Source organism: Rhinolophus sinicus, linkage group LG15 (genome assembly GCF_036562045.2).
Source record: "Rhinolophus sinicus isolate RSC01 linkage group LG15, ASM3656204v1, whole genome shotgun sequence".
NCBI lineage: Eukaryota > Metazoa > Chordata > Mammalia > Chiroptera > Rhinolophidae > Rhinolophus > Rhinolophus sinicus.
Window position 1 is genome coordinate 6,636,381 of NC_133764.1, and position 16,888 is coordinate 6,653,268.

The window sequence follows — 16,888 nt, forward strand, 5'->3', positions numbered from 1 at the left end:
CTAATTTATTTTCTAGTTCTATGGATTTACCTATTCGGAAACTTCATATGAATAGAATGATATACTGTGTGGCTTTTTCTGTCTGGCTTCTTCTATTTGATCTGATCTCATTTTTAATCCTTGTTTTTTCTTAACTTTTAAAATTGATGATTCCTCACTCTACAGCATTTTTTTTTACTATAACATATGCATATATCAGAGATGGAAAAATATATACATTTATTTTCTCACATTAATACAAAAATTGCATGAAAAAAATTAAGCAAAAGATTATATGTGTTAACTTCATTCCTCTGAGTTTGAAGTAGCAACTGTCTGGATGAAGCAGGATTCAGGCCACAGTGGCGCGGTGCCAGGGACTTTTTTTTCAATGTAGATTTCTTAACCTATCCCACCACACTCTGGTGACATTAAAGTGCAACAGCGCATGCTCCCCCTTGATCACCATTTTAATTGTTCAGCCAATAAGAAATGTGCACATCCTTCACTGACCTCTACAAATTTCTATTAGGGAAAAAATAATTTTGCATATAAGAACTCAGCTCGAAAGCCATAGAATCCGAAGTATTTTGTTTTCAACAGCTTAATTCAATATTCATGACACCTAACTCTCTCTTCTATTCTGTTTATAATCCATATTTCACCCCAACAAGTTTATTAAATTGATTTTATATTTTACTTACTCCATTTCCCACAAAATGAGAGTACGCTGGCTGGTGAAAAAGTCTTTATAGATAAATTTTATAATAACAAATTATTGTATTTTTCTGGGCTTGCATAGATCCGCATGGACACTTTTGAACCATACACATAGGATTTGGCATATGAAGTAGTGGCAGGTGAGGTACAGAAAGGAGAATGAGAAGTCAGTGCACCGGCTTACATGCCTGCCTGCTTTCTCTTAGAGAGACTGAATAGGTATCAATGATTTTCAAGCAGGAGATGACAATGATTACATTCATTATTTTAGAAAGGTGTTCAGTGGAAGTATTGAGGATGGCTGAAGATGGAAGAGACAGGAGGCAGATCAACCAATTGGGAAGTTCTTACAAGAAATCTAAATAAGGGGGAGATGCCAGCATTAAGAAATTGTGTATCTATGTTTTCTGTGTAAGTTTTATCATGACCACATACATTACACCTAGAAAATGGGTCAAGACCATTGCAGTTTTGGCCAAACAAAGCTCATTTGTAGTCACAAAATGAGATTATAAAAACCTAGTTTGAGAGCTACTTTGGATTAAGAATCACATGTTAATATTATCACATAAGCTTGAATTTACTCTAAAAGGAAACATTTGATCCACTCTGGAAATCTGTGACTAGTTGGAAGTGAGAGAGAGTTCCTTACTTGCCTTTTTTTTTTTTTTCATGTTTAAAATATTTGACAATTAGTTTTTACGTTATACTTTTTTGGGGCATATTCATTCTTATACCACACTTCTGAGTCTTTAAATTACATAGACCTTTTTAAGAATGTCCGAGGAGAGAATTCTTTTTTTGCAGTGAGAAGCAAAACTTCATTACTTTGTCCTGACTCTATACTGTACTTTTAATTTAGATAATTTTACTTCTAACCTCTGAATACGAGTAACTTCTGTATTTGAAGATTTCCTTTAAGTACGCTAATCAGTCTGAATCCAACATTTGACACAAGGACACACACATTAGAATTGCTGTTGATGTTCTTTGATGATGACAGAGAGATTCCATCACACAGAGAGCATATCTACTTCTTTTCATAAGCCTAACGATATGCCAGATGATCTCCACAGTTTTAGAGGGAGTGCTGGTCTCCAGTTTTTTATTTTATTCTACTTTGGAAAAAAAAACCTGGGAATATATTGCCATTATGAAATATTATTATTGGGGTTCAGTTAATGTCTTCTCTATTAGAGGAATAAACTGGCATTTGTCTCAGAAAACCTAGATTCACTTCTGGCTCTTCCACTTACTACATAGCTGGCAAACTTGGTCCTATGGTCTGAATGTTTGTGTCCCCGCCTAAATTCATGTGCTAAATTCCTAATGCCTAAATTGATGGTATTAGGAGGTGGGGCCTTTGAGATTTGATTAGGTCATGAGAGTAGAGCCCTCATTAATGAGATTAATGTTCTTATAAAAGAGATTCCACACAGCTCCCTAGACCCTTCCACCATGAGAGGACACAATGAGAAGTCTTCGATCTAAAAAAGGGCCCTCACCTGACCATGCTGGCACCCTGACATCAGACTTCCTGTCCTGAGAGCTATGAGAAATTACTGTTGTTTATAAGCTACCCAGGCTGTGGAATTTTGTTATAGCAGCCTGAATGGACTAAGATGCTTGGACAAACCATTTGTCTCATCTTCAATAGAAGAATGCTTGCTTACACATCTCTTAGGATTATTATGAGTATCAACAGAGCTAACGTGCGTAAACACCCATTAAAACTAGTGAAAGTTCTACTCAAGTATGATTCAACAAATTCCACAGCCAGTTTACCTTGGTGAATAAACACTCTTCATCTTAGCCTGATAAAATTTCCTAGTGCACACTTGAGTCCTACAAACGCTTAAGGAGGAATCGGTCATAAAATAATACATTAACCCACGTGGAAAAAACAGAATGCTTTTTGCTCTTCTGTGCGATATCACACTGAAAGGGGAATGGTGGGGTCAGCGTAATTTCTTGGTTTTGCACTCTCTTACCAACCTCCTTTAACTTAGTCTGTCATTCATATTCCTTAATATCTATTACGTATTTTCCAGCTCCCTATTTCCCTGTGCTGCAATCTGTGCAGTATCTTTGGAAATATTTTTCACTTTACACATTCTCTTTTCAGTTATTTTTTGTCTACTGTGTAATCCAACTTTGAATTTGTTTTTTGTTTCAACTTTTTTCTTTTTTAACTTCTAGAATACGTCTTATGCGTATCCCAAAGAAGCTATTAGAGAATGGAGGGAAAACATTATTTGAAGGGAAAATGGTGGTGAATTTTTTTGAAATAATAAAAAACATAAACCCAGAAATGCAGGAAATGCAAAGTATTCCCCCAATTGAGTAAATTAAAGAAATAAATGCCTAGACATACCAATGAAACTGCAAAACAGGAAGAAAAAAAACTACTAACCTAGAATTCGTTGCCAAGAAAATTTACCTTCAAGAATAAGGGTGAATGAATATAAAGATATTTATGTAAAATAGTAATATTTATAATACATGTGTTTGAAGACTTAAAAGAAGAGAAATACACTACTGAACAAAAAATAACATGCATGTTGGAAAAGTATTAGCAAATTAAAATTGTTGAATTCCTTATGTTTTTATAGAGAGATAAAATATTGTTTAATTTTAGACTTTCTTAAGCTAAATGTGTATAATAAAATTTCAAGAGTCATGACTAAAAGAAAGTAAAGAATATATAAAATTATAAACCAGGTGAGTAAAAATTGGAATGAGAGATCTAAGGGGAAAATCCCTTAATCAATAAAAAAATAAAAACAAGAAAGGAGAAAAAAAAATAGCACATAAAAAGCAAAGCAATGTAATGGTGGACGCTAAAATTCACATCAGTCTTCACACCGAGAATAACCAGAAAATACAAAAAAACTACAAAAACAAAACCATACAGAAAATCTGCTTGAAGGTTTAAGAGTTAAGAGGTAGGAAATAATTGTAGGATAAATAATTGGGATTAGAAGGAATAGGGAAGTGAATGCCTTATCAGTTAGAAGTTATCTGATTATTTAGAAGTGATGGATGAGAAACTGAGGAGCGTAGCATTATTTTTGTCAGCTTCTTGGAACTAGAAAAACAAAAATGTAGTCCATGGTCTACCTTGGGGAGGAGTTTGGAAAAAACAGAAAAAAACAGCAAACGATATGCAGAGATCCAGATAATGAAGTAATCAGATACAGATTTTAAACTAGCTATTCTTAATGTGACCAAGGAAATAAAAGGTAAAATCGAAGATTTCATCAGAACTAAAAATAATACAAAAATAAATGGAAATCCTTGAACCAAAAGAAAAAAATATATATAGAAATCAAAATTAAGGACTTATAGGTGAGTTTAATGATAAATTTAAATCAGTGAACAGAAAGAGAAGTTAGAAGAAAATAGCCAGAATGGAGTATAAAAAAGAAAAGAATACAGAAAATAGTGTAGGGAATAGAGTTAAAAAAAAAAAAGTCAAATGTGTTAACATCCAAGGAGAAGAAAGACAGGGAAGGAGGTAGAAGTAATATTTAAAGAGAGAGTGGGTGAGATTTTTCCAAAACTGATGAGACAAGTTAGATATTTAAAAAGTCCTCCACGCACCACAAAGATCAAAACTAAAAGAAATTCAATAGCAGGCACATCATCGTGTTGAAAATACAAAACAATGAGAAATATCTTAGAAGCAATAAGAAAAGATTATCTTTAAAGGTAAAACAATTATATAGACAGCAGATTTGACGAGCTAAACAATAGCAGCCAAAAGTTAGTTGAAATTTATCTCACAATTTAAAAAGAATATAACTGCCCTTTTGGAATTTTCTGCAAAGTGAAAACTATTTTTAATAATAGAGTATGTATTTATGTATTCAAATAAGACCAAAATTAGAAAATGTATCACCAACCTGCCACACTAAAGAAAAAAACTATAAGATAATATTCTAATAATTATGTATGATGTCAGATGGTTACTAGATTTATCAGGGTGATAGATGGGAGCAGGAATTGGAAACAAGGTGAAAAAGGTGAAGGGATTAAAAAGCACAAATTGGTAGTTACAAAATAGTCATGGGGATATAAAGTAAAGCATAGGGAATATAGTCAATAATATGATAATAGCTACGTATAGTGCAGGTGGGTACTAGACTATTCAGGGGGACTGCTTCTTAAATTATATAAATGTCTAACCACTATGGTGTGCACCTGAAATTAATATAAAATAATACTGAATATCAACTGTAATTGAAACATTTTAAAAAGGAGGGAGAAGGTGAACGGGAATAAGAGGTTCAAATTTCCAGGTATAAAACAAATAAGTCTGGAGGTGTAATGTACAGCATAGGGAATATAGTCAATAATATTATGATAGCAAGGTACAGTGTCAGATGGTTGCTGGGCTTAACCATGGTGGTCACTTCTTTAAGTATATAAATATTGAATAACTATAGTATGCACCTGAAACTAATAAAATGTTGTACGTTAGCTATATTTTAATAAAAATCTTAAAAAAATAAAAGATCAGATAACATTAAAAAAAGAAAGAAATTAAAAGGTATTCTCCAAGTACAAGGTTGTGATTACAAATAGAACCTCAAAGATGCAGGAAAGACTAAAGCGCAATGTACAAGGAGATGTGTGAATAAATCAACGTTAATATTAAATGTATAAAACAGTAGTAATAATATCTTGTGACATGTAAATTTTGAAGAATTAAATATATGGTAAAAATGGCAAATCAGTCTGAGTAGAGTTAATGGAGTTAAGAGTTCTAAACTTATTATATAGGAAGTGGATAAATTGTAGACTTTAATAAGTCATGAATGTAATTGTAATCTCTAGAGAAGAAAGGGTATATAATTACTATACTAATAGAAGCAAATGTGGAATAAAAAACTCAAATTAAAGTGAGTCTAGAAAGGAGATAAAATGGAGACATTAATGAGGTGAGTAATGTAAGTAATGAAGTACAGTAAGATAATAGATTCAAACCTAAATTTACTACTAATAACATTAATTGTAAATGAACTAAATGTTCCTTAAAAGACTGAATGCCTGATTTCATTAAAACACATACAAACACACAGAGACACACACACAATCTATATCCTTCTTTAAAAAGATAAATTTAAAATAAAGGATACAGAAATATTGAAGTTAAAAGGGTGGATAAAAGTATATTATGGAATCATTAAACAGAAGAAAGTTGGTATAGTTACACTTATATAGTTACATTTATAGAGAAAATAGGCATTACGCAATAAACATTGAAAGAGATTTTAAAAAGAACATGTTATAATGACAAGAGGTCCCATTCAACAGGTACATGGAATAATTATAAATGTGTATGTACCTAATAACTTAGCCTCAAAATCAATGACAAACATTGATAGACATATAAGGAGAAATAGACAAACAAAAATTTATAGCAGAAAACTGTTGTAGATGCTCTAATGTATCAACTAGCTCTCCACTCAGGACCAAGGCCCTCATTCCCCCAATTGCTGGGAGTGTTGGCTCCAGATAATTCACCCTAAGTTTATAACCCCTCCCTGGAAACAACCTATATCCTATGACTGCTATATGTGGGAGTATAAAGCAAGCCTCAAGATCCATCCATGTTGTCGCAAATGGCACTAGTTCATCTTTCCTTATGGCAGAATAGTATTCCATTGTGCATATAGACCACTTTTTCTTTATCCAATCATCTATTGAAGGACACCTTGGTTGTTGCCATGTTTTAGCCACCATAAATAAAGTTGCAATGAACATTGGAGCATATATATCTTTACGGATAAATGTTTTCAGATTTCTTTGGGTACATACCCAGGAGCTTGAGATTATAATGCTAAGCTAAATAAGTCAGACAGAAAAAGTTGAGAACCATATGATTTCACTGATATGTGTGATATAAAACTGAAAACAAAGGAACAAGACAAACAAAGAAACAAAAACTCATAGACACAGACAATAGTTTAGTGGTTACCAGAGGGTAAGGGGGTAGGAGGGTAGATGTGGGTAAACGGGATCAAATATATGGTGATGGAAGGAGAACTGACTCTGGGTGGTGAACATACCATGTGATATATAGATGATGTATCACAGAATTGTACACCTGAAACCTGTGTAACTTTACTAACCTTTGTCTCCCCGATAAATTTAAATAAATGTTTTTAAAAAATAAAGCAAGCCTCAACAATTTCCAAGGTTTAATTAATATAGAACATGTTCTTCAACTATTTACATTGATTGAGTTTTAAAAATCAATAAAAACTAAGGTAGAAATCAATAACAAAAAGTAATTAAGCACATACATAATATCCATATATGGTACTTCCGAATAGCCCACTTCTTAAAATATGAAAATTAGAAATATCTTGAACAAAATGATAATGAAAATTAGACATGAAAACTTGTGGGATGCCGGTAAAACAATACTTAGGGAAATGTATAGACTTAAATGCATATATTAGAAGCGAAGAAAGTTTGAAACTCAGTGAATTCTCACTGAATCTAAAATAGTCATAGCTTTATAAAGTTTTCATTATTTATAAAAATTAATTAAAATTAAATGAACTACTATGACACTGTAAGGAAAAAAAAAACACATCAAAGTAGACTAAAGTTTATATGAAATTGCGAGGGACCCTGAATAGCCAAAATAATCTTGAAAAAATAAAAAAGTTGGAAGGATCATGCATTTTGGACTTCAAAAGTTACTGCAAAGCTACAGTAATCAAACAGTGTGATACTGGCTTAAGGATAGGCATAGAGACCAATGAAGTAGAATTGAATTGAGAGTTCAGAAATAAACCCTTATCTCCATTGCCAACTGATATTCCAGAAGGATGATAAAACCATTTAATGGGGGAAAGAATAGTCTTCAACAGATAGTTTGGGACAACTGAATAGTCACATGCAACATAATGAATTTGTACCCTTATTTCACACCATATACAAAAATTAACTCAAAATGGTTCAAAAATCTAAACATAAAAGCTAAAATTATAAAACTTTTAGAAGAAAACAGGGAAAATCTTCATGACCTTGGATTTGGCAATGGATTCTTAGACATAATGTCAAAAGCATGAGCAAAAGAAAACATAGATGTATTGGACTACATCAACATTAAAATATTTTTGTTCATCAAAGTACATTATCAAGAAAGACAATCTACAAAATGAGAGAGAATATTTGCAAATCATATACAGTCATACCCTGCGTAATGACGTTTTGGTCAACAAAAGACTGTGTATACAATAGTGGTCCCATAGATTACAATAGATTACAATGAAAGATTGTTTGCAATATTGAAAGAAAAGACTGGACCTGAGGAAGATGTTAAACTTACTGCTAGCTCTGGGTGGTTTAAATAGACAGGAGTTCAGCGTACTGTATACCCCGCTGGGCCCAGGGCTGCCCACACCCACGCCTGCACACCACACACATGAACACACACTGCACACACACTTGTGTGCACAAACTCACTTCCTTCCTTTTCTCTTTATCTCTCTTTCCTCCAAGTCCTGTTCCTCTCGTTCCCTCCCTCACTCTCTATCGCCTCTCTCTTTTCTCTCCCTGCTTCCTTCCCTCCTCCTCTCACTTTCCCCTCCACCGTCCCCTTCCTTCCCCTTTGCCTAGTGAGCTCATACCCCACACACTTTATCTTTTATATCATATTTTTACTGTACCTTTCCTATGTTTAGAATACAGAAATACTTGTCATTATATTACAATTACCTACCGTATTTGGTACAGTATATGCCATACAGGTTTGTAGTTGGCTATACCATCTAGGTTTGTGTGAGGGCATTCTATGATAGTCACACAACAATGAAATTGCCTAATAACAAATTTCTCAGAACATATCCTTATTGTTAAGCAGTGCATGACTGTATCTGATAAGGAATTGGTATGTACAATATATAAAGAACTTTTACAACTTTATAAGAAAAAAGGCAAATAATCCCATTTTAAAAGTGGACTAAGGAACTGAATACACATTTTGCCAAAGATATACAAATAGTCAACAAGCACATGAAAAGATCTCAACATCATTAGCCATTATGCAAATGCAAATCAAAACCACAATGAGATATATTCCACATCCATTACGATGACTGGTATCAGAAAGTCGTATAAGTGTTGTAGAGGCTGTGGAAAACTCTGAACCCTTATACACTGCTAGTAGGAATGAGAAATGATGCAGCCACTTTAGAAACCAGTATCGCAGTTCCTGAAAGAGTCAAACATATATGACCTAGCAATTCCATTCCTTGTATTTACTAAAAAAAAAAAAAAAAAAAAAAAGAAAAAAAGACAACATACATTCACATAAGAACTTGTACATGAATATAGCAGCATTTTTTATAATAGCCAAAAGGTGACCACAATGCAAATATTCCTCAACTGAAGAATGGATAAACAGATATTGCATACCCATACAACAGAATATTATTTGACCATAAAAAAGAATGAAATACTGAAACATGTTTAAATCAATCTTGAAAACATTTTGCAAAGTGAAAGAAGCTAGCCACAAAAGGCAGCATATTATATGATTCCATTGAAATGTCCAGAATAGGCAAATCTCTAGAGATAGGAAGTAGATTAATGATTCTTCAGGGGCAAGAGGATATGGGGGCTTGGAGGTTATAGCTAAATGGTGTGGAATTTCTTTTTAAGGGATAAAAATGTTCTACATTTGACTGTGGAGATGGTTGAACATATCTGTGAATATACTAAAAACCATTAAATTGTATATTTTAAGTGGATGAATTGTATGATTTGTGAATTATATCTCAATAAAACTTACAAAACATCAAGATGAAACTAAAGAAAGTTGGAAAGGAGAATTGATAGGGATAAAGACAAAATTAATGATATATAAAAAAACTCTTTAGAGATTAAAAGTAAAACAAAAAGCTGGTTTTGTAAAGCCAATAATGTTGATAATTCTTGTAAAGTCTCATTCCTAATAAAAATGCTAAGAAAAGTAGTAATACAAAGCTCTTCAAATTGATGACTATTTACCTAGTTATATAGTATATATATAGTATAAAATCATTATGTATATAGCTATTCCAATGCAAACTGAGAATAAGCAATGGTTGGAGGAGCTTTAATGGATTAAGATGAGAAAACCATGATGACAGACTACATATTAAAAATGAAAAGGTAAAGTCATCATTATATGTATTCGCAGATGACATAAGTATATATGTTGAAAACATAAGAATATTTCAGAATTCATAAGAGAATTTGGTAAGGTGGCTGGATGTGAATTTAGAATGGGAGGGATGAGCATTTGGAGAATGATGATCCGCCTTTTTATTGTGCGTCTCTGAGGAGTTTAGCTTATTGCAATAAATATGCATTGCATTTGTAGTTGAAGGGGAATTATAGCAGTAAAAAAAAAAAAAGTAAAATAAAATCTCTCAATGCAGAAAAAATACTTAAATAAAATTAAGTGTATTTGAATCTCACAGGGACTTGGGGAGTCAGATTGTCAAGAAACCTGAAGTAACCCCAACCTACCTAGCTATTTCATTCCAAATCATGTCAACTTCCATCAGGTTTCTCTACTTTTAGAATTTGCAGGTAGATTTTTTTGTCCTTCATTTGAAAATGGTAATTTTCCAACAAGAAAGGCTTTCCTGGGTCACACTACTTTCTTCCCTTGTATATATAAAGGTATCTTTCTTCCTATAGGACTGGTTTTTGAGTTAGGCCAAGAAATTCAGGCAATTTAACCTTAAGAAGGGCAAGAAGGGAGCTAGCCGATGAACAATCCATTCCAAATCTAAGTGACTACAACCTGTTTTCTAAGCACATCTTTTTGACAAACAACTTTGGCAAAACCAAAGAAAAGTCCACTAGATATTGAGGGGTATTGACTCATCATTAATAATAAGGATTATAATAGACACCATTCATTACATAATCTACATATGTTCTCTTTTTATCATTTCTCATTATTATCCCCATTTTAAAATTGAGGACCCTGAGCCTTAAAAAATGTAAATAATTGGCCCAAGGTCATAAAAGTTGATGAAGCTGGAGTTTCTATCAAATGATAACCACCTCCCATTATTTTCTACTCCCCACAGTGTCCCATACATATTAAGTGCTTGTATTAAAATATGTGAAGGAGAGAATTAAGCCACTTTATCTCTTCTCTTCCTGTTCATTGTTCTGCCATCTCTATGCATAATGTTAAAGACCTGAAAATAAAGAGTGAAAAATATTATGTCTCTGGGGAAATCAATCAAGTGCAAGGACAGGCTTAAGGAGAAATATTTGCATAAGACATAAAAAAAATGACCAACAACACAAGTAGTACATAAAATTATTTGGGCGAGAAATACACTTATATTAGCATCTTTCAGTTCTCTCTTTCCATGTGTGCACTTTTGTCTTCCTCTCTTTTTGTTTGTTTTTCTTCTTATTTTAACTACGTGAGCATTTGCGTCATCCTTAGGCATAAATTGAATTTCTTTTTTTTTTTTCTTTTTTTTTTTTCATAAATTGAATTTCAATGGAAGATATGAGCTACGGGTGAAGATGCCCTGCACTGGGTAAAGACAATTAAAAATGATGAGTCTGGAGGGAGATCCAAGGTAGTGGAGAAGATAAACACTGTGCCTGCTTCCTTTCATGATAAAATTAAAATTATAACTAAATTATGGAACAATCAACCTAGAACTATCTGAAGTCTGGCTGAACAGAAGTTTTATAACTAAAGATATAAAGAAACAAAGTCAAGACTGGTACGGTGAGCAAAGACATGGAACTGGCTGGCTCCAAACCTCCCTGTGGCAGTTGAGAACCAGGAGGGATATCTTGGCCGCAGAGGTTCTCCCCAGAGGAGTGAAGGACCCCAGCCCCACACTAGCCTCTCCAGTTCAGAGTGCTGGGGCCAGGAAGAAGAGCCCCCACAACATCTGGCTATAAAAAACAGTGGTGATTTCAATCATCAGCATGGGATGGAAGGCAGCAAGAAACCCAGGTGTCCTCTTAAAGGGCCTATGTACAGACTTTTCACTCCCAGGCACTCACCTTGGGCTCCAGTGGAGAGACAGTAATTTGGGGTGGGGGGGGTGCTAGAGATATACAGGGGGTAGACTGAGTTGTGTGGCCTCTGGACGAAAGCTGGAGTACAGTCAACATCTTCTCTGTGAGTGGTCCCTCTCCTGTGCAACCAGCAGGTGGGCGCCATCTTTCCTGTGTTGAGCCCACCCCTTATGTTTACGTACAAATCTGAATCCGATTGGTCAGGTGAGCTCTACAGCTCTGCCCTGCTGATTCACTGAGACCCTGCCCCACCCAATTTCCTCAAAGCTGGAGGTACTTTCTCATGAGCAGCCAGCCCTGCTGGCATTTCACTTTTCTTTTGGAAAACTCAAGAGTAGGGCAGATCCCAGGCTAGTGGCAACTGGCCTCGGTGTGCTCTGAGACTTTTACTGAGTAACTTCAGGCTTAGCACTGGCACCAAACCAGAATTTACTTTAACCTGGTGACCACGACTCTTCCCACTCCAGAGACTCTCTGAGACCCTGCCTCACCCAACTGGTATACCACATGAGGCTTTATCAGTGGTTGAACCTTAAGGGAGCTTGCAGGTGACATCAAGCCTCAGGGTGTCCTGAGCTACACCAGGCTTGGTACTGGTGGCAGACATCCTCGGTTCACAGTATGGCCTCTCCCATGGGCCTCCAGGTTTAGCACAGGCAGTGAACAACAGCAGAATTCTTTGTAGCTCCTACCAGGTAGCCCCTGTCCAGCCACAAGCTGTGGGCTTCCACTGGAGCCCCTCACAGAACCAACATAGGAGGTTGGCTTCAGACCACAGTAGACCACTTCCCAAATAGCCCCACAACTGGCACACACATCTCAACAGGCACCAGAGTCTGCTGGGGTGAATACCACACAGTGGGGTAAGCCAACCCTGCACAGCAGCTTGTAAGCTGTGGATGTGGCCAAACACCACAGCCAATCAGCCTGAGGGTCAATCCCACCCACTGACATGCCAATAGCAATCAAGGCTCAACTATAACAGGAGGGCACACACAACCCACACAAGGGACACTCCTGGAGCACCCAGTGCAGGTGACAAGGGAGACTGTGCCACTGGGCCCCACAGGGCACTTACTACATAAGGCTACCTGACCACGCCTGGGGGGCATAGCAGATCTACCTAATATATAGAAACAAACAGAGGCAGCCAAAATGAGGAAACAAAGAAACATGTCCCAAATGAAAGAACAGGTGAAAACTCCAGAAAAAGGACTAAACAAAATGAGGCAAGCAATCAACCAGATACAGAATTCAAAACAATGGTTGTAAGGATGCTCAAGAAACTTAGTGAAACCTTCAACAAAGAAATAGCAAGCATAAAAAAATCGGCATAAAAATCATATAAAAGAACCAGTCAGAAGTGTAGAATACAATAACTGAAATGAAAAATGCACTGGAAGGAATCACCAGCAGACTAGATGAAGCAGAGGATCGACTCAACAATTTGGAAGGCAAGGTAGCAGAAAACACCGAGTCAAAACAGCAAAAAAGGAAAAAGAATCCAAAAAAAAATGAAGATAGTTTAAGAGACCTCTGGGACAACATCAAGTGTAATAACATTCGCATTATAGGGGTACCAGAAGGAGAAGAGGGAAAGCAAGAGATTAAGAATCTATTTGAAGGAATAATGACTGAAAACTATCCTAACCTGGTGAAGGAAATAGACATACAAACCCAGGAAGTGCAGAGAGTCCCGAACAAAATGACTCCAAAAAGCCCCACACCAAAACACATCATAATTAAAATGCTAAAGGTTAAAGACAAAGACAGAATTCTAAAAGTAGCAAAAGAAAAGCAATTAGTTACCTATAAGGAAGCTCCCATAAAACCATCAGCCGATTTCTGAACAGAAACTTTGCAGGCCAGAAGGGATTGGCAAGAAATATTCAAAGTGATGAAAATTGAGGACCAATAATCAAAATTACTCTACCCAGCAAAGCTATCATTTAGAATTGAAGGAGAGATAAAGAGCTTCCCAGACAAGAAAAAGCTAAAGGAATTCATCACCATCAAACCAGTATTACAAGAAATGTTAGAGGAACTTCTTTAAGATAAAAAAAAAATTATGAATAATAAAATGGCAATAGCTATATATCATCAATTACTTTCAATGTAAATGTATTAAATGCTCCCTCAAAAGACATAGGAGGGCTGAATGGATAAGAAAACAAGACCCTTACATATGCTGCATGCAATAGACTCACTTCAGATCGATAGACACACACAGACTGAAAATAAAGGGATGGAAAAAGATATTCATGAAAACAGAAATGAGAAAACTTAAAAAAAAAAAAAATGTAGAGTAGCAATACTTATACCAGACAAAATAGACTTTAACTTTAAAACAAGGCTATAACAAGAGACCAAAAAGGACCCAGTAATCCTACTTCTGGGTATTTAGCCAAAGAAATACAAAACACTACTTCAGGACACGTTTGCATCCATATGTTCATTGCAGCATTGTTTACAATGGCCAAGATGTGAAGACAGCCTGGGTGTTTATTGATGGATGAATGGATAAAGAGGAGGTGGTACATATATACAATGGAACATTGCTTGGCCATGGAAGGGAATGGGTTCTTGCCATCTGCGGGGACATGGATGGACCTGGGGGGTATTGTGCTGAGTGGGTATGTCAGATAGAGAAAGACAGATGCAATGGGATTTCGCTTGTAGGTATGTGAAATCTAAAGAATAAAATAAATAAACAAAACAGAAACAAACTCATAGATACATAGAACATTTTGATGGTTGCCAGATGGGAGGGGTGTTGGGGATGAGTGAAAAAGGGGAAGGGATTAAGAAGTACAAATTGGTTGTTACACAGTAATCATGGGAATGTAGGGTATTTCATAAGGAATATAGTCAGTAATATTATAATAACTGTGTATGTTGTCAGATGGGTACTAGCTTTGTTGGGGTGATAAATGGGAGGGGGTAAGGGTCAGGGTGTAAAAGGTGAAGGGAGTAAGAAGTACAAATTGGCAGTTACAAAATACTCATGGGGATGTAAAGTAAAGCATAGGGAATATAGTCAATAATATGGTAATAACTATGTATAGTACCAGGTGAGTTCTAGACTAGTCAGGGGAACTATTTCTGAAATTATACAAATGCCTAACCATTATGGTGTACGTCTGAAATTAATATAAAATAATATTAAATGTCCACTGTAATTGAAAAATTAAAAAGGGGGGGGAAATGGTGAAGGGGAATAAGAGGTCCAAATTTCCAGGTATAAAACAAATAAGTCATGGGGATGTAATGTGCAGCATAGGGAATATAGTTAATATTGTGATAACGTGGTACGGTGTCAGATGGTTCTGTACTTATCATGGTGATCACTTGTTTAGCTTTATAAATGTTAAATAACTATGGTGTACATCTGAAACTAATAAAATGTTGCATGTTAGTTGTATTTTAATAAAAATCTTTTAAAAAATGATGAGTCTGGTCCTAGAGTAATGCAGACAAGGGCCTAATGCCCATTACTTGTAACTTCCAGGAATTCGCCCCTCCTTCCTGCAGGCCCCAGAGCTGGTGGAGCTGTTCAAAGGGTTGGACCAAATTCCGCTGCTGGAAAGGAAACCACAAATATCAGAGCTGCACTCCTCAGTTAGATGCCTCTCAGTCACCTTTTGATCCCGGGATCCTGACACTCTGCCTGTTGTCTTGCCAGAGCCCCAGCGTCTGGCCTTAGGAATAATATTACACTCCTCCCCCAAGCCTTTGAATGACAACATTTTTGTTACAGTATTTTAATGCTCTAATAAATTCCTCAGTTGTGGTTAGCACACCAGACTATTTAGACATAGTCCACAAATTGTTTGGACTGCGGGGGAGGCTGTGGTGTTCACATTTTCAGACTGGTTTAGATGGCTTCAGATGGCCGAGGATGTAATAGGTCTTCAGGAAGATGTCCAAATGGGCTTCTTTAATAAAAACATCATCCATAAAGCGACCTGCAAAATCAGGAGACTCACACAGCAAGGATGGTGTTAGTTCATTCTGTGGTTTTCAGGTAAAATCACATCATCTGGTTTTCATCACAGGGGAAAAAAGCAACTCAGGAGAGATTTGCTGTGGCAGCCAAGGTGAATTATTGGGAATTGCAGGGAATCTATGCACTTTGTTGGTCCCAGGCCATGGGGAGATATCATCGGTTGTAGTTTTGTTTTATTTGCCTTCCTTGGTTGGATTAAGAACATTTTAGAAGATGCTCCAAAGTCTTTCCAGGCCTGTGCTGTAGCTACTGAGTACTTGAAATGTGACTAGTTGGCAATGAGGAATTTAACTTTTCATTTTACTTAATGTTAATTTAAATCGAAAAAAACTGTCTTCAATTCAGTTACTGGAACACTTAAGTACATTTGATACAAATTTGGTCTGTGAATCTACTTTTCAACCACTGATTTTATGAAATACAAATTAAGTATTTCTGAGAAAATTTAGCACTCAAACAGATATGCATATGTGATAAATGTCTAATATACATAGGATTTTGAAGACTCAGTATGAAAAAGAAAAGTAAACTGTTTCATCAAAAATTTCTTAATGTTAAGTCCCTGTTGAAATGACAATATTTTGGATAAATCGAGTTAAATGAAATACATAACTAGAATTTATTCCATCTATTTCTTTTTTAGTTTTTAAATGTGGCTACTAGAAAATTTTAAATTGTATCTGAGGCTCACATTATATTTCTGTTGGGTTACACTGATCTAAACCATGCAGCTACTTCTGCTGGCTTAAAGGGACAGGCCGTTCTTACAGCATTGCTTCTGGCATCAGATATCAAGCGGCATCTTTAGATCCCCTGAGCTAATACGCTTGACAGCTTCAAGCCTGTTGTCTAGACTGATATGGAGTCCATGTCAAACCAAATTAAACTTATGTTAATTCAGTCATACTACGATTTCAGATTTGAATCAGGACTTGAGGTGATTCCCAAGAGCTTGCAGTGTTGTAAAGATAAACATATGACACACAACAAATAGTGAGCAATGGAAAGCAGTGTAATAAGACACCAAAATAAGCTTTGGTGGGGTTATTAGATAAAATACAGGGAGGCCAATTAAATTTTAAATTTCAGATAAATAATTTGTTTAGTATAAGA